The sequence below is a fragment of the Symphalangus syndactylus genome, chromosome 12 (assembly GCF_028878055.3).
Source record: "Symphalangus syndactylus isolate Jambi chromosome 12, NHGRI_mSymSyn1-v2.1_pri, whole genome shotgun sequence".
NCBI lineage: Eukaryota > Metazoa > Chordata > Mammalia > Primates > Hylobatidae > Symphalangus > Symphalangus syndactylus.
In genome coordinates, this window is record NC_072441.2 from 50,514,482 (window position 1) to 50,539,334 (window position 24,853).

General features: G+C 38.3%; 1 long non-coding RNA gene across 2 annotated transcripts in view; it reads right to left on the reverse strand.

The window, feature by feature from the left end:
- The window catches only part of LOC134734636 (uncharacterized), a 49,498-nt gene that overhangs the window by 10,381 nt on the left and 14,264 nt on the right, over positions 1-24,853 (reverse strand). Inside the window, exon 3 of one of the 2 annotated variants that reach the window (XR_010117761.1) lies at positions 16,324-18,117. The exons of the other annotated variant lie outside the window; for it this stretch is intronic. This is a non-coding gene — a long non-coding RNA (uncharacterized lncRNA). Of the gene's footprint in view, positions 1-16,323; positions 18,118-24,853 lie in introns of those variants that run through there. 2 annotated transcript variants of the gene reach the window in all.

Consider the following 24,853-nt stretch of genomic DNA (forward strand, 5'->3'; position numbering starts at 1 on the left):
TTGTTGTTGTTGTTTTTAAATCAATTGCTCCACGGGCTTTAGAATTGCTCATTAAGGAGGTTGAGAAAGAAACAAATTTGGTTCAAGTTTTTGTGCTGAAAATTTGCACTCTCTAAATCTGAAGTGCCCAGAGCTAGGGCTCTGCACCTCTTATCTCAGGCTTTGATAGCTCCATTGCATACAATCTATGGCAAAGTGGAAAATATTTAATGAACAGCCTTGTTGTATATGAAATTGATTTCTTTAGCAAATATTTGTTTGGGAGTTCCATGTGTGAAACTGACAAGCAATGTCACAGTCCATTTTACTTTTTTTATTATACAGGTATATTCAATTTTCAAATAAAATATATTTGAATTTCTCATTTAAAAGTTTGAAGTTCTTATGATGCATTTCAGAGCTATCATTTTTTCTATAATGAAATACTTAGAATTAAAATGCATTCTTTTAAAGGCACATCCTTTTTTTTATTAGACATTTGAATGCATCACACCGTTTTATCAGCAGTAGTAAGTAGAGGATAGAATAGGGAAGTGACAGAAAATCCATCTGACAGAGAAAATAGGCTCTCTTCATATGTGTATGTGATTGCATGTGTGTGAGTAACATTACAGCAATCGTAATATGGAGCGAGACATCTTTTGGCATCATAATGTTGAATCATAAAATAAGATACAATTTTTAAAATGTGGTCTGTTTTGATCACTTGATTATTTCATACTAGCAGCAAATAGAAAATAGACTAAGACAAGAGAATCTACTACAGTCGATTCTAAATTAAGTCCTAGGCTATATCTCTTTTACAAGTGAAAGGGAATTGGAAAGGCAAGTCATCTTTTTGGGAAAGAAAAATAGGCAATATATTTAGAAATAAACACTCATATTTTGTTTTAAACATATATTTTATAAAACAAAGAAGCAGCTGTGGCTTCCATAAGAGAATCATAGAGCGTACATTAAATGGAAAATTTAAAGCTGTAAAGTTGAAGTGGGAGTTCATGTCAATTATCATTGCCTCTAATAATTTAGCTAGTATTTCCTAGTATGCAAGAAAATCTCTAAAGTATATGATCGTGTTCATATTTATATTTTACTTTGGAAAAACAGAAGAAAACAAACAAAAAATTGTCTTTTTTTTTTGAGACCTTCCGGGACATTTTTATTAGACATGCAAATTTCTTCTAATTATCAGGTGATCAAGGAAGTATTTGCCATTTCTAAAATAGAAAACGTTAGATTCCAAATATAATGCACCTCGAAGAGGGAAAAACCTGGCACACTTAATAATGTATACTTCATTTACAGTTCTGAGAATATGCATTTTTCCGGCCATGACATTTCCCCCAGTCATGGTTCTGATGTATCTGGATCTCCAAGTACGTTGTAACTAGAACAACAACTGAAGGATATACTCAGTAGAATTCATGGAGAGGAAATAGACATATTTCAGCATGAGAGAATATTTATGCATTATTTAACAGCAATAATGTTTGAATCATACATTATGCAAATGCAGTTATAATCAGGAAAATGAAAGAACTTGGACTGCAGCAACATCCTTAAACCCACCATTAGGTACCTATTTGTGCATAACATTTGATACTGCATAATGCCTTATGATGCTACACCATGTCACTTGAGGAGAAAAGTTATCAGAGATTAGCCAGATATCAAATGAAAAGCTGATGAACCTCTGATTACTACCTGATATTGACTTCTATAAATTTATCCTCAAACACGTGTTAAAGTGTGAATGATAATTAAAATGGTATTGGAATAAAATGCACTTTACTCAAATGTTGCCTATTTAGTCAGATATGAATGACTTCATCTTCTTTACCAAGAGAGGCCTACCTATGTGTAGGTACTGTTCTAAGAATTTTATAAGAATTACCTCTTTTATTCTCATAAAAATTACCTCCTAACAATGCTATGAGGTAGACCCTATTATTTTTCCTACTTTACAGATGAGGAAACTGATCCACAGAGAGGAAGAATAGTTTGTCCAAGGTCACTAAAGTATTAAGTGGCAGAACTTTGGCTTTGAATCCAGGCGATCCAAATCTAAGCCACTATGACACATTGTTTACATTACTATGATAGTTATTTGTGTTCTGCTTTTTCTTTCTGACTATAAACTAACAGCATTAAAAAAGATAATAGTTGAGCATTTCTTATATCCCAGGCACTGTGGCAGTCACAGTGGATGCAAAGATGAATAGGCATAGCTCCTGTTCTCCAGGGGCTCACAGTCCAACAGGGAAGATAATCATGAACTTACGCCGCATCATAGGATGTGCAGGGAGGGCATTAGAGAAGCAAAAGGAAAGGTATCCGATCCATCTGGAAGAAAGGCCATAAGAAAGTGAGGAAAGCTAAAGGAAGAGTTACTATAATTGGAGCTTCATCCTATCTACCTCGTCCCTTCCTTAAGCTCTGGCTCCTGGACTTCCATACTGTTTGTCCCTAGGTGCCATGGAGTCTAGGTAGAGTCTGGAGAAGGTACACTCCCTGACTTTAGCAGTGATTCCTCATGACTTAGAGAGCCTTATAAAATTCATGACTCTTGCCCTAGAAAAAAATATACCTAAGTGAAATTCTGTGAAGTATTATGGTTTTGTGAACTCTCTAAAATCCACTTAGGACCCCACATTAAGGACTCCGTGTCTAAAAGAAAACAAGGTAGCTGAATAATGAACCTACTAGAATACAATGACAACGCATGGGTGTACAGCAGCAGTTCTCAAACTTTTTAATCTCAGGACTTCTGTATACTTTTTAAAATTATTGAGAACTCTCCTGATTTTTTGTTTATGTGGATTATATCAATCTATACTTATCATATTAGAAATTGGAACTGATAAATCTAAACATATTTATTAATTCAAAAATGACAATAACGAACCCCATTACATGCTAACATAAATGTTGTTATAAAACATAACCAGGCCAGGCACGGTGGCTCACACCTGTAATCCCAGCACTTTGGGAGGCCGAGGCGGGTGGATCACCTGAGGTCAGGAGTTCGAGACCAGCCTGGCCAACATGGTGAAACCCCACCTCTACTAAAAATACAAAAATTAGCCAGGCATGATGGCAGGTGCCTGTAATCGCAGCTGCTCAGGAGGCTGAGGCAGGAGAATTTCTTGAACCCGGGAGGTGGAGGTTGCAGCAAGCTGAGGTTGCGCCACTGCACTCCAGCTTGGGCGACAGAGTGAGACTTTGTCTCAGAAAAACAAAACAAAACAAAACAAATAAAAAACACCACATTTTCAAAGATAAGAAAAGTTAATGACTAGTGTTATTGTATTACACTGTTTGTTTGTAAATCTCTTTTATGTCTGGCTCCATAGAAGAAAACTGGATTGTCAGGTCTGCTTCTAAGCTTTTAATCTGTTTCGATATGTTACTCCTGTTGAAGCAAATGAAGAAAATCTGTTCTCAGCTATGTAGTGGAAAAAGGGGAGTACTTTAACAGTCTGTTAAGATCATCATCTGTGAATATTCCTCTTTGATACTACACCAAAACTTAGCAAGTGGTTGTTTATTAAAGGTTACTTACAATGCCAAAGCTGAAATCACATTAAACAAACTTTTCATACTTTGTTAATTAAAATCCCTTGGTCTGCTTTTAATTTTGAATAGCTATTTTGCCCTTGCATGACTTTTGGAACATTTTCAATGGTCATTTGAAAATATAAATTCAGGGAGTTACGCGGATCTTCCAAACATTGACATATTTCATTGTATAATATAAAAAATGCACTCATTGATATCACCACCAATCTCAAACAATTTTCAAGTATTGGGAAGCAGCAAGCTTATCATTTAGATACAAGTTTCTAAAATTTCAATTTTCTTTCAAAACTTTTAGTCTTATCAGTGGCGGCAAACATTGTCAGGTGCTTTTCTTGATGTGCTAGGCTTATTTTATTTCGTTTTGGGAAAATGTCCGCCAAATACACAAGATTGAGTAATCATAGCTTGTCGGTTATTCTTTCAAGTAAAAATAATGTTCCACAAAGTGTCTTGTTGAACTTGCAACTCAAACAATCACACAAATGCTTTTCCTCGACACAAAGCTTGTATCTCTATATGCAGCAAAAGTGCTGCATGTCTTCTTCCTATTTTGTCATCTAAATTATTAAACACTGAGAGTTCAGTACCGGCCTGGGCAACATAGTGAGACCCCATCTCTCAAAAACAGAAAAAAAAATTTAGCCTGGCATGGTGTCACATGCCTGTAGTCCTAGCTACTCAGGAGTCTAAAGCAAGAGGATCCCTTAAGTCCAAGAGTTCTAGGCTGCAGTAAGCTATGATCACATCATTGCAGTCCAGCATACGTGACACAGCGAGATCCTGTCTCTAATAAAAAATAAATAATAATATTATTACACATTGTACTCAAGGATTCAGTTTTAATAAAATTAATAATTTTTACTCTTTTATTAAGATATTTCTAAGTGAAATGGGATTTTGCAAAAACTGTGTGAGGCAACTGAAAAGCACAATAACTATCTAATACAGTAGATGCCATTGCCTTGATTTTGCTAAGGCACCAGAAGTCTTACCCACCATTGCTTTTGCACAATCCATGCAACAGTCAAAATGAAAAAGGTAAATGTCTTAGTATTATTATGAAAAAATTTTTGACCCTGCAGATCCCCTGAAACCATTATGGGTTCTTAGGAACCCTTAAGATTCTGCATTTCACACTTTGAGAACCACCGGTGTAGATGATACAAGGAGAAGAACCTGTGAGGGAAGGTTGAAAGGTTTGGGAAACAGACTGCAGAGAGAGAAGCTGGCTAATCAAAGCCGTAGTATGTGCCTTAAGTAGTTTCAGTGCAGGGAAAGGCTGCAGACATCTTGGATGCCCAATACACCAATTTTAACGTTGGATTTCCCTAGGATAAGGATGTGCGTTTCCTTCAGGAGTCATTTTTCTAACTGCAATTTTTGAACTTAGTATTTTGAACACAGTGATATCTATTTCTCTGGGCAGAATTTAAAGAAAGAGTGAATAGGAAATGGTAGGAGGGAATTACAGTCATCCAGCTGAAAATAGAGATTTAAAAAGAATCTCGCAAAACAAAGCCTTCTTAAAGAGCGAGCGTATATTATGAACACAGAAGCTTCAGAGAATCCAGGTTCAGAGTGGAGTGTTGACAGAGGCAGGACTGGAGAAGCAGAAGGCTGTTCCGCAGTAATTAAAACTAAACTGAAGAAGCTGAAAGATGCTTGTAATTCTGTGTTTTCATAGCAGTGGGTTCAAGCTGCCATGGAAGAGGCTCTATTAGCATTTACATTACGAATCTCATTTCTTCAGAGGTCATAGCTCAAGCTGAAAATTCACTTCTAGTGAAAACTCCGTACCTTTTTGTTGGCCAGTGTCACAAATGGAATGCTGCTTAGGTTTCTTTTAGTTGTCTAAATATTGTAGGGTTGCCTGGTAATAAATCAACTTTATGCAATATTTTTCTACTGTTTATCTGTAATCATCTTGAAACACTAGGGTTTCTTGCGTTTGGGTAGAATCCTGTATTATATACAGATCACTGATAAAAAGATAATTTCATGTTGTGAAACAGGTTAACAAGAAAGAATATTACTCGCCATTCATCTTTCTGTCTCCAGCAAAGCATATCTTCCAGAGAGATAGCCGTTGATGTCTTTTTTAAATGCGGTGGTAATCTCCCCCCCCCAGATTATTGCCATATGGATGGAAACTTGTGGTAGAAAGTTATCCTAAGCTTCAGATTTCATTCATACTTTGCGATTTTCCTGGCATCACCATTTCTTTAAGCACAGTTAAAGTATATTGTGTAGAATCTTTCATACGGTCCAATATGCAGTTATTTCTGGGACAAAGTTAGCATTTGGTAGTATTTCCTGCCAAGGAATTTTGCAAAGGAAATTGCTATGCTGTGGTATTGCATGAAGGATGTAATTTGCTGGGGTACTGAATACCTACCACAACGAATAAAAATACGTACTCACAGCAGAAAAAAAAAGCCTGGACTAGAAAAACCTGCCTTGTTCTTCTTCCCTCTGTTAGTCACAGTCAGGCTGGAAAGAGGACAAGTACACAGCTCTGGAGAGAAAAGTAAACGAGATCAGGTGCTCATGTCATGATTACACTCAGTTGGAAGAAAATTCTTTTCGAGTCCGGAATGTTCTAGACACCCACATGTGGCTTTGTAATTAATATGGTGATTGAACACATTTATAAAATTCTGGGCGAGGAATAGAAGATAGATTAATGGAAAAACTTTCCATTAGTGTAGTCTGCTAAGAAAACCCCAGAGATTTCTCAAAGTTCTTTTTGGAGTATCTCATTTGGAAGCTTACATAAGAAGAATCATAGAAAGAAAACATCATAGTGATAAAGGGTCTTGGAAATGGTTCATTTCTAACCCTTCATTTCTTAGGCAAAGTGTATTTTCAGCATTTTAGAATAGTATCAAATGAGAGTGAACCTCTAGGTGAAAAATGGGCCGGAGAACTTGAAATTTCTTTTGGGCCCTAAGTTTTCATGTTTTAATAAAAATAGATATAAAAGTACTTTCACTGAAATAAAAGCCCTCCATAAATTCTAGAGATTTTAGTTATCTTAACTGTTGGTTAGATGCCATACAGTGAGATAGTAACAATAAAATCAGATCTACACTGGCTGAAAAAAGGTTGTCTGTCTATGGAGCCTTTCAAGGGAGGTGAAAGCAGCTCTGGCCTGCTGACTGGTCTTAACGGGGAGCAGTTGAAAACAGCTTAGAATTTCCAAATCGGCACAAAAGCAGTATAGGTGTCACTTCAATCTCATATAACCTTAAAAAAAACCCGTGTTCTCTTTTTGATTCTGAATGAATATGGCCTAAAAAGAGGCCATGGGAAAGAAGGATGATATTTGCGCACTCACCATGAAGACTGTACTTGTAATATATTCTTAATATTGAAGCCTTTGTTTTTAGAAAGGTAAAATACACCTCTCCCTCCCCTAATACATTCCAAGCTGAAACATGGTACCAAGAGCTTCATCCTGCACAGTTTCATTATTAATAGTGCTATCATTAATGCAAATGTTGACACATTATCTGCACAACCATTTTCTAGTAAGGAAATCCACAAATAATATTTGACATCTTGTTTACATAGCAGCTACAGTGTGTATTTTTCACTCTTCTTTATATCTTTACTGCATATTGGAGCTCCACATCATTTTGGCCTAGTTCAAAGTCTTTTAATATGCAAACCCGAATCAACATCAAAGGACAAATCAGCTTCAAAATGATTTTCCACACTAACAGTCCTGTGCATCTATGCCAAATATTATCACATTGATTACTACACATTTTTAAGATTCCATGGTTTCATGATGCTTTTTCTGACCATTAATATGATGTGTGGACTTCCACAATATGTTTCTTGGGCATAATTTTAAATAAGTTTTCATTTTCTTTTTTAAAATATAGACTTCATTAAATGTACGTTTTTTTCATCATAATCTAGGCTTTTCTAAGATCAGGGTGTTAATGATACTTCAATTATTTTAAACCATTGTTTGCAATGCAATTAAGCAGACATTGTGAATCTTTAACATTAAGATTTCCTCTATATGAAGAAATTATATAACCACTTGTAAAAGTGCTATCAATTCTGCAGGATTTTAATCAGAAACAATCTTTTAAGAGCTATACTTCACCATAGGATGCAAACATCTTGTCTCCTAAGAAAAGCATTGTAGAGAGGGTTTGCTAATTGATTTTTCCTTAAGAACAATCTGTTTCTTTTCCAGTTTATTATAGGAAACACTGGCATTTGTCATTTTTCCAATATTTGGAGCTTGCTGCCTTAATAAATGCACATATCAGATGATGCTCTCTCCCTGTCTGATGGGCGGATGGTGTTGGGCAGAGGAAGGTCACAATGATGCTAAATTTGCTGCTGAGCAAAGGATCAAAGTGTAAATGGAATCCAGAAAGCTGGGAAATGTGAGTGTGCCAGTGTAAATAATCTATTAATTATTGACAGCTAAGAGACTGAAAATTCCTATTTAGTCATGACATCTTTATTTTCATACGGATGGAATCATTTCTGGCATTTTTTAAATTAAAGGTTTTTTTTTTTTACTGTAGATATAAAATATTTCAATTTATAGTACATCTCTGCTGGTGCTTTCTTCTTCTTTTGACATTTTTGTCTGATTTCCACATATTAAAACAATATCAGATATGACAAAAAGCAAGAAGAGCTCCAAGTATGAAAAACAGAACAATGGTATTAGGGTTGCCTATACATTAAAAAAAAATGTGTTCCAACATAGAGGGGAAACAAACCTCCAGGTACAAAGTAAGTGATGTTTGAGAAGCTTCAGGCATGTTAGCTATTTATAGAAAGCAAGTGACATTGAAGGTGCTGACACTTATGAGACCATTTAGCAGATGCTACAGGAGTATAAGCCATTTTTCAAACATTTTCAAATATATTGAAGAAAAGTACAAAGCAAACATGAAAATATTAGTGTCCTTGCTGTAAGTTTTTGAAATTATTATTATAAAGTGGACAATGATATAAAACCTTAATATGTTCAATTTTTATGTCTACAACCTTATGAAAGTTAATTTTAATATTATTTTCAGAATTAGCTATTTGTTTAACTGAAGTAACTGACACTCTGCTCATCACAGTTTAACTGGATAGAGTATAAATTTAGCCTAAAAAAAAGGTTGGTACCATGCCAGACATTTGGGGACTTCTGAGGCACAGTGGGTTGGTGCCCCTGACACATGGGGGAGCAGCTTTTATTAACAGCACACTTCCATTGGCGAGGTAACGTGCAGACCTTTGATAACTATAAAGGCCCTCTCTTCTGGGTTTCTTAACAAACTAAAAGGTTGAATCAGGTTCCCTGAAGTTTGTGAACCCCTTTTTGTACATTTGAGTCAAGTTTGAAGCCCAAATGGGCCAATTTATGTTTTCAGGTTAGTTTTGCTTTGAGTTGAGGAAATATGTTTCAACCTTCCATTCAACAACCAAACTCAAGGGGTGTGAATAACGGTGAACTGTTCACACAAGCCTCTGCACACCTCCACTGCTGTGTTTCCTACTGCTGGACTGCTGGTCCGAACTGGCCTCAAAGGACTTGACACCAGAAGGAGGTCTTTCATGTTTCTCTGGCTTTGATTTCACACTCTCGGCTACTGATCATTTATGATAAACTGGAGCATTTTGAGGTGAGCAATGTCATGGTTACTGCCTAGATTTGAAATGACACTATATTGATGCATTTTACAAGTAGAATATATATTAAAAAATAGAGAGAATATGTATAAGATACATTCTTTTAAAAAGAAATGTTTTAGATAATATGTCCAAGATAGAGAGTGAAAGAAAAAGAATAGGAAGAGTTCCTATGGAATACATTTCAGTGTAAGGAGTTTTATATAGTTTGTTTAAAAGAAGGCAGGAAGGGTAAGTAAAAAGAAAATGCTATCAGAGGTTATGCAAATTGAAAACCATTATTCCTAATAGAATCACATAGTAAGAATGAGTCTCTGTATCTTGTCTTTAGTTTAGATTTTTTTTTCCTTAGGGAGATGCTGTGTGTTGTGTGTCCTACAACAAAAGCATCTGAATTGGAAAAATAACGTATCCATCCTTACTGCCGATAACAAGGGAGACAGCCCAGCCACGGCCCTCCTGGTGAAATGCTCATTCTGTCCAGCAGAGGGCACTAGCAACTAGTGCACACCAGTCCACACATCATGGTCTTTCCCGTTTGATAAATAACCATATCTTCTTTTTTTAAATTTAACTTAATTTAAAGTTCCAGGATACATGTACAGGACGTGCAGGTTTGTTACACAGGTAAACGTGTGCCATGGTGGCGAATAACCATGTTTTCATTACATCACAACCCACAGTAGTGAGAAACACCTTTTTTTTTTTTTTTTTTTTTTTTTTTTGATACAGAGTCTTGCTTTCTGGAGTGCAATGGCGCTATCTCGGCTCACTGCAACCTCCGCCTCCTGGGTTCAAGCGATTCTCCTGCCTCAGACTCCTGAGTAGCTGGGATTACAGGCGCCCGCCACTAAGCCCAGCTAATAGTTGTATTTTTAGTAGAGACGGGGTTTCACCATGTTGGTCAGGCTGGTCTCGAACTCCTGACCTCAGGTGATCCGCCCGCCTCAGCCTCCCAAAGTGCTGGGATTATAGGCGTGAGCCACCGTGCCCGGCTGAGAAACACCGCTTCTTATTTTTGTTGTTATCACAACATAATATCTTTCCTTTACCCCAGTGAACATTTCAGATTCCTCTAGCTTCAGTGAAAATATCAATATCCAATTCAAAGCACTCTCTCAATGTCCAGGATGGGTCTATTAAAACAAATCCGCACAGCCCTTTCCACACTTCTGAATAAAATGAACTTTCCTGACTTTCCTCACATGAACACTTCTGCTCATTTCAGCAGGATTCAGCAGAGAGACAGCATCCGGAGTGCCTGAGATCTTCGGGTGAACGGAAGAGGTGCTTCAGAATGTTTAAGACCCTTGGCTCTGCTATTGCCGTACGAACTTCTTACGGAGGAGACCTGATCAAAGTTAAACAAACCTTGATTTTACAGGAACACTGCAACGTTTTTGAGTGGCCATATCTTTACATATTTAAATATTATTTAAGTAACCATCATAAACATATTCAAATAATTAGATTTATTTGAAAGTCTGCTGTATGTTGATCAGTATAATTCCTTGGAGAGTGACAAATATTTCAAATATATTGCCACAATATCATTGTAAAAGTTTAACTAAAGGAATTTGACCCTTTTTATTACCCTGAACAAGAATGTGCAAAACAAAGATGCAATGGACTGTATATATCCTAACTGTTGCTGAGTAAACTTACCAATAAAAGCCAATAGCAATATCTCCAGATCATTGACAAGAAAGAGTTCCTTGCAATATTTTTATACATTAGCATTATTGAATGATGGTTACATAAATATAAATTGTGAGAATGTTTTTATTGAAAGGAAAATTTACCGGGCATTTAAATTATATTTATATAATTTATATAAATTCGTATTTATAAATTTAAATTTATATAATTTATATACACATTTTTAACTTTGGATGTTTATGGTTTTTCTCTCTCTTTTTCTTGGTGGGGGAGTGGGGACCTAAATCCTATGGCGATGTATAATGATTTAAAAAATTAAAAACATGAATGTAAACTGTGTATCACTGAAATGACATATTTTACTACAGAACTATACCTTCTATGGCTTCCACTAAAAATATAGAATACATTGGTCAATCGGTCAGAGTTTTGAATTTTTTTTTTTTCAATCATTGGTTTATAAATAGCATCCATCTTGCTTTCCATCACCATCATGCCTGAGTGAGTGTAGAAAAAGTTGCATTCAGGAAGATGGTAAAATGTTACAGGAAGATTTATGCCATTTTGAATGGATTGTTTCAGGTTGCCTGAATTTTTAATAACCCTTTCTTGTCACAGAGAAGAGAACTTTGTTATTTTTGGCTTTCATTAGAGTTCTCACTTCAGAGTCGGTTAGTATGGGTTTCTGCTTTCCAAGCTGACATCTCTTTTCTATTTAGCATCTGTTACATAAACAGGGTGAATAGCTACAGGGTTCCAAAATTGTGAGTGAAGCAGCTAACCCCCTTCTTCCTCACTAGCCAACATAACTGACAGCACTTACTTAGCTCTCTCCATCCCTGCTGTCTTAGCTCTGAAGGGACTCTGTAGCACTGCCGGCCTGACTCCGCGCCGCTGACGGCAGGCAGTGTTGTTGGGAAGAGAGCAGAGGAAGGGAGTCTGGTGGTGTGACGATGAAGATAATAAAGGAAATTATTAATGCGTCTACAGTATTTTTTGCATATTTATCTTACTGATCCTCACACCATCCCTCTGAGAAACATGTTATTATTACCTCACATTTTTAGTATTCTGTGTACATATTTTAAAATTCTATGTACATATTTGTAAAAAAATTTTAAGTAAAGGCAGAAGAGAAGAAATACTCCAGATAGGAGAATTGTTTTTTCCACTCTTTTGCAGACAGTGTTAAGGCTGGGGTTGGGCAAATCAAAATGCCTTAAACACAGAGGAAAATATTTATCTCATGCAACAAGAAGCTTAACATAGGCAGCTCCGGGGCGCAATGATGTCCTCAGTGCTAAGCACTAGCTGTCATATTTCTGCTCTGCTGTCCTCACAGGGCACTGATTCATCCTCAGCTTGGGTCTTCATAGTCGTAAGTTGGCTGCTGCCCTTCGGGGGTCCCAGTCACGTTGTCACACAACACAGGGTCTAGCGCAGGCTCTTGAAGATAGCAAAGACTACAGAAGTCTTGTGTGCTGAATTGAACTGCACCACCTCTGAGTTCCAGGGTTGGTTTAATTCTCCGGTTCCACATAGAAGCAAGATGGCTCTAGTCTTTCCTGCCGCTCAGACGCAAGCACATCATAAAACAAACAAACAAACAAATCAAAAATTCCATGAGGCTCAGAGACTTTAAATAATGTGTTCCTGGATTTTGAAGCATGTATGGAATATGGTGCCCATTGTTCTGTCTCCAAGTACGGTGCTCTGCCCTGAAAGGTGTTTGGGTTAAGAGAAGGCAGCTCTCTCAGGTATCTGTCGATTTGCACAGGCTTCTTTGTACACAGTAGGCATTCAGCATCAGCTGATTTGATTTTAGGCTTAAAAATGAAATTAAAATGGAGCTACCTTGGGCTGTTTGGCTTTGTTCTCTCTCTGGCATTTTCCTGTGTTAAGTTTAATTGCATTTGAACCAGACTCCACTGTTCTGGTTCAGGACAATGTCCAGAACCCAGATAGCTTTTTCTGATCTGTTTAACTCTCTGCTAACATCCACACAGATGGAGAAAATCAGAATCAGTGGACTCATTCTATTGTTTCAGGATCCTGGACCCCCTCTGTAATCAGCCAATTAATCTACCCTTTTTGAGCACCTCTACAGTACTACTCCATTCTAGCTGCTTCAAAGTATACAAGATGTAGTGCTTTTTGTCCATGTACTTACAATGTATTTGGAGAAACATGTCAAGTACATGTGAACAACTGGCTAACTAACACTTTTAAGGTGCATTACATGGAACAGATAAATAAGCTCTATGGGAAGTCCAGTGCACAAATAGACATAAGATGTGGGCTGGCCCTTGGCAGACGAACCGGTCACAAGAAGCTCTATTCAAATTTTATGAACATGGGTTTTCTCAGATACCTGCCTGCTGCACTACCTGGTGAGACTGGAATTGAGGCAAACCTAGGGCCTGGAAAATTAGGGCAATTGCTTAGGGCTATGAACTGTATGCAGTGGGAGAGCGATTCAGAGAGTCAGCCTTGAAGGGCAAAGGAGGATTTCTGTTTAGGTAGATTTAACTAAGACGTAAAGTTTGAGGGATATTTTCAAACAAAGAATCAACCAATATGTGTACTCATTATGCCCAACACAGAGCCCCCCAAGCGACACAGCCCTCTTTATGACTTAATTGATAAACCTGATTTTACTTGCCTATAAATCTTATCAGGAGTAGGGGGTCATTGGACTTGACAGCAAGAATTTTCTGTTTTGTTACTGTTTCTTCACAGACTCTGAAGCTTGGATTAGAAAGAGAGGTGCCGATTTGGAAGTCAACAACACAGAGGTGGCTATCAACACCGGAAGAGTAGATGAGCGATGAAGGAAAGAAATTCCATACATAGGGGAAGGCTACAGATAGAACCTAGAGGATCGCCAACCGCAGTTCCTCTTAACCACAGACATGACTCTGGTCTTTGATGCTTCATTTGTAGAGTGAGGACAATGATAGTATCTACCCCATAGAGCTATTTGAAGGTTTAGTGAGTTAATAAATGCAAAGCACTGGACGATTGCTTCATAGATAGACAACACTCAATACTGTTATCAAGATGAATCAAATTCTCACTCCCCCTCTCCCATTCTCCTCTCTGCACATTTCTCCTGTGCCCATGAAACTGCCCTCCTGCCTGTAAATCCTCGCCAGATGTTTAGAACCCTCTGCCAAACATTTCTTGAGTGATGGGTGGACCTCCAGGCCTTTTTCTTTACTTTCCACAATCAAAATATAACTGTTTCATTTTAAATTCCACTAACTCTACCATGGGTGTTTGCATTTTAACCAGACAATGCCTTCATGTGAAAGAATGTCTGTATGGCTGAGATTTCGGTCTCTAACAGTGATTTCTCGATACAGGGCTGTCTCTGTACAACCTTCTCAAAACACACTTGTAAGCAGCCTCCTACTCGTGAGACCTCGAAAGTGGGAAAGGAGACAGCAGTAAGGACGATACAGAAATAGGCACAGAGAAACCAGCAGGTACCAAGGATGTCATCAAGCGATTTCCACAGAAAGCAAGCATGGATTAAAAGAGAGAAGCCAACAAATTTGTGGCCATTTGAAGCCTAAAGACACCTTTTAAAACATTTCTTAATTTCTTTAAGTTTTTATCTTTTTTCTCCCTATGGAAGAAATCTACCCCATATAACATAAACCACTAATACTGTGCTCTAGGCAGAACGTAGTTCCGTGAGCCAATGCAGGCTGGTTTCGGGGAAACTAACAACATTATTGATTTTAGTCAGGCTTATTAGAATCAGTGTTACATGCCCTTTTCCTCTACCAGATTGTATTTGGACTTCATTATGAAATCTCATTACATTAAGAGGAGGCTGCGATGAGTTCTGTAAATAAAAAATTTCCAAAGATGGATTTGTTAAAATTAGTATATCTGTGAAATCTGCTTTGGGTATCAATCTGTCAAGAAAGGGAATCATATATTTTCTGATTATACCTTGCTTTTTAAAAAAATATTGGGAATATTCACCAATTCTAGCAGCATACAGGAAAGCTTCACTTGTTTTCCTGTTAGGAACTCCTGTGCAACATATCGTCACAGAACCTGGGTGAGACATCGAATCACATAATGATTACAGACAGCTTGAAGGGATGAACATGGCTTTTTCCTCTCCATGCAGCTCAGTAACACAATAGGCTCGTGAATCCCAAACTGAGAGCTATGAAAATGGAGTCAAGTCTGTAGCTGGCAATGCCTGGAATTTTTAGTGCAGGAACACGGAGGACTAAAAGAGATTCGAAACACCGGACCCATCCCATTTCTGCTTCAATATGTGGCATATCATTTGGATTAGGCGACTTCAGTGAATTGATAAAATTGATGAAAATGAACTGATAGAGGAAATTACTTTTCCAAAACAAGCAATTGCAATATGCACTTTCCTCTTAGACACTCACTCCTGTGTCTGTTTATTCAGTATCTGCATGCACGACCTTGTAAATACTGAAGAAAATGATGAAAACTATTTAGTCAGAGAGCTTGGTGCTTTCTCTTCCAAAATTATAACCACAAACTCAACACCAAACCATGTAGTGTGGTTTCACTGAGAACTGAGAGAGCAGTTCTGGGATTTTCATTTAAGAGGCAGGGAATTATGAGACATTAGAGTGAACAAGTGCTGTCCCAAACCTCTTCCCTGCATCTCTCTATCTGCTGCCCTCGTAGAACCCTGTATCCCCTTGATCCCAGAATGCTTCCCTCCCTCCCTCCCACCCAGGTGACATTTAAGACCTCTCTTGTTAGCCCAAAGCTATGGCTCATGCCTGTAATCCCAGCACTTTGGGAGGCCGAGGCAGGTAGATCACCTCAGGTCAGGAGTTCGAGACCAGCCTGACCAACATGGTGAAACTCTGTCTCTATTAAACATACAAAAAAATTGGCTGGGTGTGGTGGTTCATGCCTATAATCCCAGAACTTTGGGAGGCTGAGACAGGTGGATTACCTGAGGTCAGGAGTTCAAGACCAGCCTGACTTACATGGTGAAACCCCATGTCTACTAAAAAAAAAAAAAAAAAAAAAAAAAAAAAATTAGCTGGGTGTGGCAGTGGATGCCTGTAATCCCAGCTACTCAGGAGGCTGAGGCAGGACAATTGCTTTAACCCAGGAGGCAGAGGTTACAGTGAGCCGAGATCACGTCACTGCACTCCAGTGGGGGCAACAAAAGCAAAACTCCGTCTCAAAAAAATAAAAATAAAATAAAATAAAAAAATGAGCCGGGTATGGTGGCAGGGGCCTGTAAACTCAGCTGCTTGGGATGTTGAGGCAGGAGAACTGCTTGAACCCTGCAGAGGTTGCAGTAAGCTGATCACAACACTGCACTCCAGCCTGGACAACAGAGTGAGGCTCTGTCACAACACAAAAACAAAAACAAACAAACAAAAAAACCAAACCTCTCTTATTCAGGGCATTGTTACAATTTATTGGATTCATGCTGATATGGGAGAAAGACCTAAGCATGGAGTTACAGGGTAGAATATTACAGTGTGAGAGAGTCACACAGACAGGTTGGGAGAATTCTCAGGACTCAGATCTCCTGGTGCAGGGTAGGAGTTGCAGTGACAGGTTGATTTCTCCCATCTCTTCCGACATGGGTTTCCCCATGTGCCACTCCCTGTAGATTAGTAGTGGGGTCACAAATGTACTCAAACCATACTAGCATGCTGGGACAATGTGTGTCTTTGTATTCTGTAATTGATCTGAGCCTCCTTTATGAGCCCCTTCTCTCCTGAATACTTCGAGTTGCCAGTTAACAAGATATCAGTCACCTCTGCTTTAACCAGTCTCACTTCAGCCTCTGGTTCACCCATCTGGCCTCTTCCCAGGGCTGCCTCTGTGCTACTGATCCTGCATCATGGGGAATTGGCTTGGTTCCAAAGGCTGACGATGTCCTAGAGACCTGGAGTCTCAAATAGCATGCTGGCACTTGTCCCAGTGTTCCTGAGGTCCCCTATGACTGTAAGTTTTAAGTTATCATCCCCTCTTGGGATGTGACTCCATGACAGGAAGGGGGCAGAGGAGGAGAGTTGTCTGCATATCTAGATGCACTTGCACTCTCTACCTTTGCTTCTTTTCTTCCTGCTATGCCTCATGCTGGCAAGATTGGGCTTTTATTTTACTTATTCGTCCTATTTGATAGGGAGTTTTCCTATATCTTGCATTCTCCTTGTAGACCCCAGCATCATGATCTCACTCCCAGCGATATTGTTTGGGTATTTGTCCCCTTTATATCTCATGTTGAATTATAATCCTCAGTGCTGGAGGTGAGGCCTCGTGGGAGATGTTTGGATCATGGGCGCAGATCCCTCATGGCTTGGTGGTGTCTTTGTGATCCAGAACTCTGGATCTTGAAGATAGTGAGTTCTGACAATCTGGTCATTTGAAAGTGTGTGGCATCTCCCCCTACACACTCTCTCACTTGTTCCTCCTTTTGCCATGTAAAGTACCTGCTATGGCTTCACCTTCCACTTTGATTGCAAGCTCCCTGAGGCTTTGCCAGAAGCTGAACTAATGCCAGCACTGCTTCCTTTCAAGCCTGCAGAACTGTGAGCCAATGAAATCTCTTTTCTTTATAAATTACCCAGTCTCAGGTATTTCTTTATAATAATGCAAGAACAGCCTAATACAACCGGACATCATTAAGATTTAAAGAGAGATACCAATTCACCAGTAGAAGATTACAATTTAGCAGGTATTTCAAGGACATTAAACTCATTGTCCATTATTATTTTCGTAGGTGTGAAACTTGAATGGAATTATAAAATATAGGGGCTTTGTCTTTCCCATACAAGCCTTCTTCGGGATACAGTTGGCCCCCTGTATCTGCAGGTTCTGAATCAAAATTGGTGAATAATAAGAGCCAACTAAAGAACTTGAGCATCTGCAGATTTCAGTATCTTCATGGGTCCTGGAACCAATTCTCCATGAATGCCAAGGGACCGTGGTGTTCATTTTCCAAGACAGAATGGAGATGTCCATTGCCCCAGATTTCATACTGTTCAGCTAGATATTCTGACATCATTAGAATGTCTTAAAATTCTTTAAGCCAGATGGACATTTACTTTAGTTTAAGTCATCACAGTATACTTGAAAAAGTGTGCATGAAATGGTAGCATGAACTATAAAGGGTTATCAGTTCGATTGTCATCAGTGCGCATTTATATTTATAAAATTCTCTTGCAGTGGTTCATTACAGCGCTGAAAAGCAAGGAAGTTCCTCATTACTAGTTTATAGAGTTATATGCACAGAGGCATGAGGTTATGAAATTAGTTATCTAATCTTCTACAACGGGGAGAAATCTCCTTCTGCTTAACACTAGTCAAACATTCTCTGGAGAATATGATATGATTCTGGATACAAGACATCACAAATTACTGCACATTCTCAGAGGGCAACTGGGATTCAATCACTCAACATATATTTATTCAAAAGCCATTTATTGAACTCTAAGTGCTAGCCCATTTTTTAGGTGCTGGGGATGCAATAGTGTTGTGTTAAGTAAGGTGAATAAAGTCTCTGCTTTGAGGGAGCTTGCATTCTGGCAAGCAAACTAAGAAAGAGGAATATGGGCAAGTATGAAGAATCTCTAAAGTCCTTCAAGAGTAGGCCTATCAGAAGAAGAGAAACCTTGGGGAAGGGAAGATATTTGATGATTGCAAATAGTAGAAGGTCTGAACTTTAGAAGAGGAAGGAACTTACGTTTCTATTGGATGTTGCTCCGTAAGACAGAACTGGGACCAATGGGGAAGGTTAGGGAGGCAGACTTTGCTCAGTATAGAAGAGGACTTAGTAACAATTAAAGTTCTACTACATCTGAAAGTTAAAAGCTCTTGAGAAAGTGTTCCAGATAAGGCTGGGTGGCCATCTGTCAGAGGCAGTCACAGGGGGCTGCCTGCTTTTGGAGAAGAGTTTGAAGATGGTCTGTGTGGAACCATTCAAATCTATATCCTTATGATTCTGCTCAGGTAATTAACTTTCGAATGTATCATGCTGAGCTCATGGCATTTTGAAAAACAAAATATTTTGGAACTAATACACACATCTAAGCACACAAAGTAATCACAGGTATTTTGGACAGCAGGCTAACACAAAGACATCACATGGGGACTATTATAAAATCTGGGGTCTAAAGGGTTCCAGGGGGCTTACAATAACGGATGAGAAGTAGAATTAGAGCCCGTGGGGAATGGAGCAGGAGAGAGGAAATGGTGTCAAAGGGTTGACAGTTCAGGGCCAGGACATGGGTTCTGTCATTAAATGGTTGAAACAGGTCACTTTAATTCCCTAGTCCTCAGTTTTCTTATGCCTAAGAGAACATTTTGCATCGATGGCTTCAACTAGATCTGATATTCTGAGATGGGAAGAAAAGTATACATCCCTTTTCCTTGCCACAAAAGTCTTTTGACTGGCAAAGCTGATAGTGAGTTCAGGAGGGAAGTGTCCTATACTACTGCTTTCACACAAGTTTACTCACATATTCATTTACTGTCATCCACAGCTCAGTGTTCAGAACTTTGGGCAGTATTGATAAACTTCTCCTTTTATGTATATTTGCTAATAAGATATTGCAGTTAGTTATTTGATTCTAAAGTCTACTCACTTAGATGTTACCTTATAATAATGGTTAAGATTAAGATATGGTCAACAAAAACAGGAAAAGATGTTCAGCATCATGAGTCATCAGAGAAATGCAAATCAAAATCACAAGATGCCACTTCAAACTCACTAGGATGGCTAGAAACAAAAAGTTAGATAACAGTAAGTATTGGCAAAGACAGGGAGAAATCGGAACCTTTATTCTTGCTGGTAGGAATGTGAATGGTGCAACTCTTTTGGAAAATAGCATGGCAATTCCTCACATGATTAAACAATTACCTTATGGTCAGCAATTCCGCTCCAAAGTATATAGTTTGGGGGGCCGAGATGGGCAGATCATTTGAGATCAGGAGTTTGAGACCAGCCTGGCCAACATGGTGAAACCGCGTCTCTACTAAAAACACAAAAAAATTAGCCAGGCATGATGGTGTGCACCTGTAATCCCAGCTACTCAGGAAGGTGAGGTGGGAGGATCGCTTAAACCCAGGAGGCAAAGGCTGCAGTGAGCTGAGATAGACCACTGCGCTCCAGCCTGGGTAAAAGAGCAAGACTCCATCTCAAAAAAAAAAAAAAAAAAGAAAGAAAGAAACAAAAGAAAATATATGTTTCCGCAAAAACTTGTACATGAATGCCTATAGCAGCATTATTCATAAAAGACAAAAGAGGAAAACAATCCAAATGTCCATGAACTGGCAACCAGATAAACAACATACAATGGAATATTATTTGGCCATTAAAAGGAATGAAGTATTTGTACCTGCTGCAATATGGGTAAACCTTGAAAACATCACGCTAAGTGAGAGAAACTACATGTTGTGTGATTCTATTCACATGAAAATACAGAATAGGGACATTTATAAGACAAAAAGTAAATTAGTGGTTGCTTAGGGTTTGGGGGAGGGGATAGCAGGGTGATTGTGAAAAGAATACTGAGTTTCTTTTTAAGGTGACAAGAATGTTTTAAAATTGTCTCTGTTGATTGTTGCACATATGTGCAAATATGCAGAAAGCCATTGAATTATACACTTTAAATAGATGAATTTACGGTTATTTGAATTATATATCAATAAAGCTCTTTTTAAAAAGTAATATTTGAATCCATGGTTTGAAAATAGTCTTTAATAAAATACTTGACTCCCCAAACCAGGTTGTAGGACACCCCAAATTATAGCTTTAGTTCAAATAAGGAGAGTCCATTTCAGATTCCATTTGAGCCTTTAAAATCTGTATTTTAGTAAGTGAGGAACTCAGACCTTCAGTCTCTGACGATTTGGGGAAACTAGGTTTGCGGAAAAATAATTCCTATCCTTTTAATGCTTTCTGTGTCATTTGTCCTAGGTTCTCCTTCCTAAAGATGCAAAAGATGCAGAAGAGTGAAATATCTAGAAGATACCCAAAAATCAGTTGCTACTATACACCCTCCAGTAAGCTTCTATCAAAAAGGAAAATTTTTTAAAGAAAAATGTTATAAAAGAGGTATATTGTTTTTAATACTATATTCTTGCAATTTAAAATAAGGAAAAAATATAAAGAGCTTCAAAATGTTATTGTCTCTTGTTACATGACATGGCCAAAGTTTTACTTACTAGCATTTATTAAGTACTCTTGTGCCCTAGATGCTTTTACATACCTTTAGTCATAATCCTGTTTAGGGTTACAGAAGCGGAGTTTAGAGAGACTGCACTTTGCCTCCAATTACACTGTTTTTGATAAGTGGTAGAACCAGGAATTGAATCTGTATCTTTCAGTCATCAGAGTCTTTTGGTCTAAACTGCCCTTGAAGAAAATGGACCAACACCATGGCTTAAGTCCTCTTGTTGCTAAGGACAATCAAATAATACTAGATGAAAATAGGAAAGCTGGCTACTCAGAAGATCCATCCTCAAAGTTTTCTAACATAAAGCCACCTCCTGAAGTGAGTTATCCTTACTAATTTCTAAAAGGGTAGCATCATTGCCAAGAGTCTTCCCAATCCAAACTTTCTTACTTTTATGCTAGCTGAATTCAGATGGCAGCACCTTCCCTCTCTTGTCATTTTCTCTTGCTTTCACCCTACACAAATTGCTAGTGGTTGAACTGCCAACACACTAGAGCTCCCCTAGTGCTTCTCACACATCTCCAGAAATGATGTCAGACCAGCTCGGCTCATGTTCATATTCTCCTTGGCTGATGAAATATTTAAGCCATGCTGATAGCCTCAGATGGCATTTTAGATGCAGAATACACCAGCCTGTTGTGCCTCTTTGCAGAGGAACAGTAGGCTGCAACGCCCTGCCTCCATTTCTCTCCTATGTTTATGCTAAGAATGATACTTCTTCCTAATGGTGTTTTAGTCAAAAACAGCTCATCATCAATACTTTTTTTTTTTTTAACAAAAAGAAGCCATTTCTAGTAGGCTTGGCTGACAGAGTGTATACAATTAGTAAGACCTTTAAGAGAAAGAATTTACAGAAAATGCTCCATTCGTTGACTTTTAATTAAAATGATAAGAGCAACAGATCGAGTGAAAGGAAACCTGTTGCCATTCTGTCAGCCCTGTGGCGGGTGTGTGGTGGGAGAGCGAGGCTGACTTTGCAAGCACAAGCGAGCAGGTCATTGTGACTGCAGCGTTCACACCCAAGCTAATTGATAAAGACATTCTCATTTTGACCCAATCCCATGGAAAACAGGCAAACAAACCAAAAACACTTGTCAAACAGCTATGCTAACACAGGTAAGGTTAATAGGTGTGAGAGACTAGACTTTCCTTAATATTAATCAAAAATAATTTAGGCTTTAACACAATGCCCTTGCTTTTTAATTTTGATGGTAAAAATCAGAACGCTTCCCTTCAATGCCATTAATGGGGTCAGCCTCCAAGTCTGAGCGAGTAGCCATGCCGTCAGTCCCATGGAATCCTAAAAACCATCATCATTTGTTTCTAAACAGATCATGAGCTATTTACCATCTCAGTGTTTTGTGCACAGCTGGGTGTCTGGCAAGTGTCCAATATCCATTAACATTTAAAAATTAGTCCCATAATGCATCTTTTCTGGGGCTTGAGAAGTATACACAGTGACACATGGTGGGAACCAATTACACTTGCACTACCATTAGTCTGGCTGCATTCAACTTCCCAGTAAATGCAGGCTAATTTAGTTTCCAGAATGGTGTGCCTAAATTCATACAATAATCTTAGAGAAGGCTGCATATCTAAAGATTTATAGTGGAACAAACTGCTCAGCAAGAATATTATTTCTCACAGTGAAACATGACAGCACATCACAGGACGATTCATTGAATTTCTGCAAGTTTCCTTTCAATACGTCCTTTCTAAAACTTCCAGTCAGGGGATGAGTCGGAGGACACAAACAGACTAACAGATTTCAGTAACCATTTCTGTTGCCTGGGTCTGCAGAGCTACCATCACTTTGTATGCTAACAGACAACTTTAAATGTGTCTTTCTCGCCTTTGGAGTTATAGCTGGGTTACCTTAATCCATTTTTCCAGTGAATGGACAAATTCTGCCTTTGGAATAGAGTACTTTGAACTCTTTTTGGGCATTGTATTACCTTATTGCCCAAGATGAGCAAAGCAAACGGTATAACTGGTGGTTTGGTAAAAGGTTGAATACAGAGAAGTTCAGAAATAAATGCTGTCTGGAAAGTGCTGTTCTCCAAACTTCCACTGTCTGGAACAATTTCTCTAATAATATCCAAGGCAAAATAGGGAGTCAGGTCTATCTGGAAAGCAGCACAGAGAGAACCTCCTTCCTTGCTAGGTGCCCATTCCACTCGCAAAATCAGGATGGAGACTGATTAGCTTCTCCGGCTAATCATTCTGGGGCACATACTGTACCAAGCTTCTTAGCTCGCTCAGTCTATGTCATGCTGCTTAATAAAGCTAAATTGCTCACACAAACAGAATACTGTGCCATGGGCTTTTAGGATTCAGAGGTGGTTTAAAAATATAATTTTTCACTAACATTCAACAGAACAATTTAGCAATAGCTTACAGAAAATTGCAGGAAAGCAGTAATTTTCCAAATGTGCACAAACTGATTCAGCAATTTAAAAATTAGAGACTTTGGGGGTGGTTAGGATGTGCAGTGAGCTAGCAAAGTTGTCCTCTCTGAGGGCAGACTTCCCGTGCCTCAGGCTATGCTGGGGAGCACCACTTCCTCTTTCTCTAGCATCTTGAAATATTTAATGGCAAAACTTTGTTTGGAGGTTATAACTATTAAGTTAAAAATTACGTTGACTGAATTGATTTAAATTGGAATTGATTCCAGGAAATGCCAAGCCCTCTGTAACTGAAGAGTAATTTTTAATGAGTTTGGAGCAAATACTAGTTCTCTTTCAGTGTGCTCTTATTTTGAGAAGACCGTATATTACAATGTTTTTCATTGAGAAGCTTATAAACAGCATCGAAGGTACAACTGCCTCATCAGGGCTCTTGATTTGTGCACTTACTGAATTAGGAGTTTGTGGATAGCATTCTTTTCTTATTGTTTGGGAAGTATGAATCACTGCCACTGCTGAAAATGTATAGGATAGGCAGTTAGGCATATAGTATATTAAAATAATATAAATGTACCAATTGAGGAAAACAATGAAACCTATTATTTAATAAAACTGTCTATATTGTATGTTTCCAGATCATTTTGTAGGGCGATTTTAGTGTAAAGATTAACCCAATTGGTGCAGATTAGATGAGGAAAGGCCTGATGTGAGTGAGAATATTTTCTTTCAATAACCTTAAAAGGTATAGATTTTATCTATAATAGTCATTTGGATATGTGTCTTGCTTAAAATAGTTCAATACAGACTGGGGAAACAGGTGCACTTATCTTTTGTATAAAGTGCATGCAGGGTTATGATCTCATCACACATACAAAAAAACCCTTTACAACTGGAATCATGAACAAGAAATGTATTTCCTTCAACTTAATTATTTAGTTTCCTACCAAGAAGTTGCTCTGCAGAGGTCAATTATCCTTCAGGGATATCCTGGAAGAAATGAACAATTAGCTTGATTTTCTGTTGAATTTGGAGCTTGAGACTCAGTATGTGATCTATTAAAAAAAGGAGATAATTCCTCTTAAACCATGTCCTAATCTACATTGGAGTCTTACACTGCAGGTAAGAAATCAGCAAAGTAATCCAATCCACCACCATGGGGCCAAGACTGAGTATCTTGATATACAATAATCATGGCTTCAAAACATTAATGGGAAAATCTCTCATGGGGAGCTATGAAGAATAACAGAATTCACTCCTCTTATGAAGTGCAAAGCCTTATGAAAGGGAAATGCCATTTGATTTTTTTTTAACTAAACAGAATTGCTCAAATCTGAT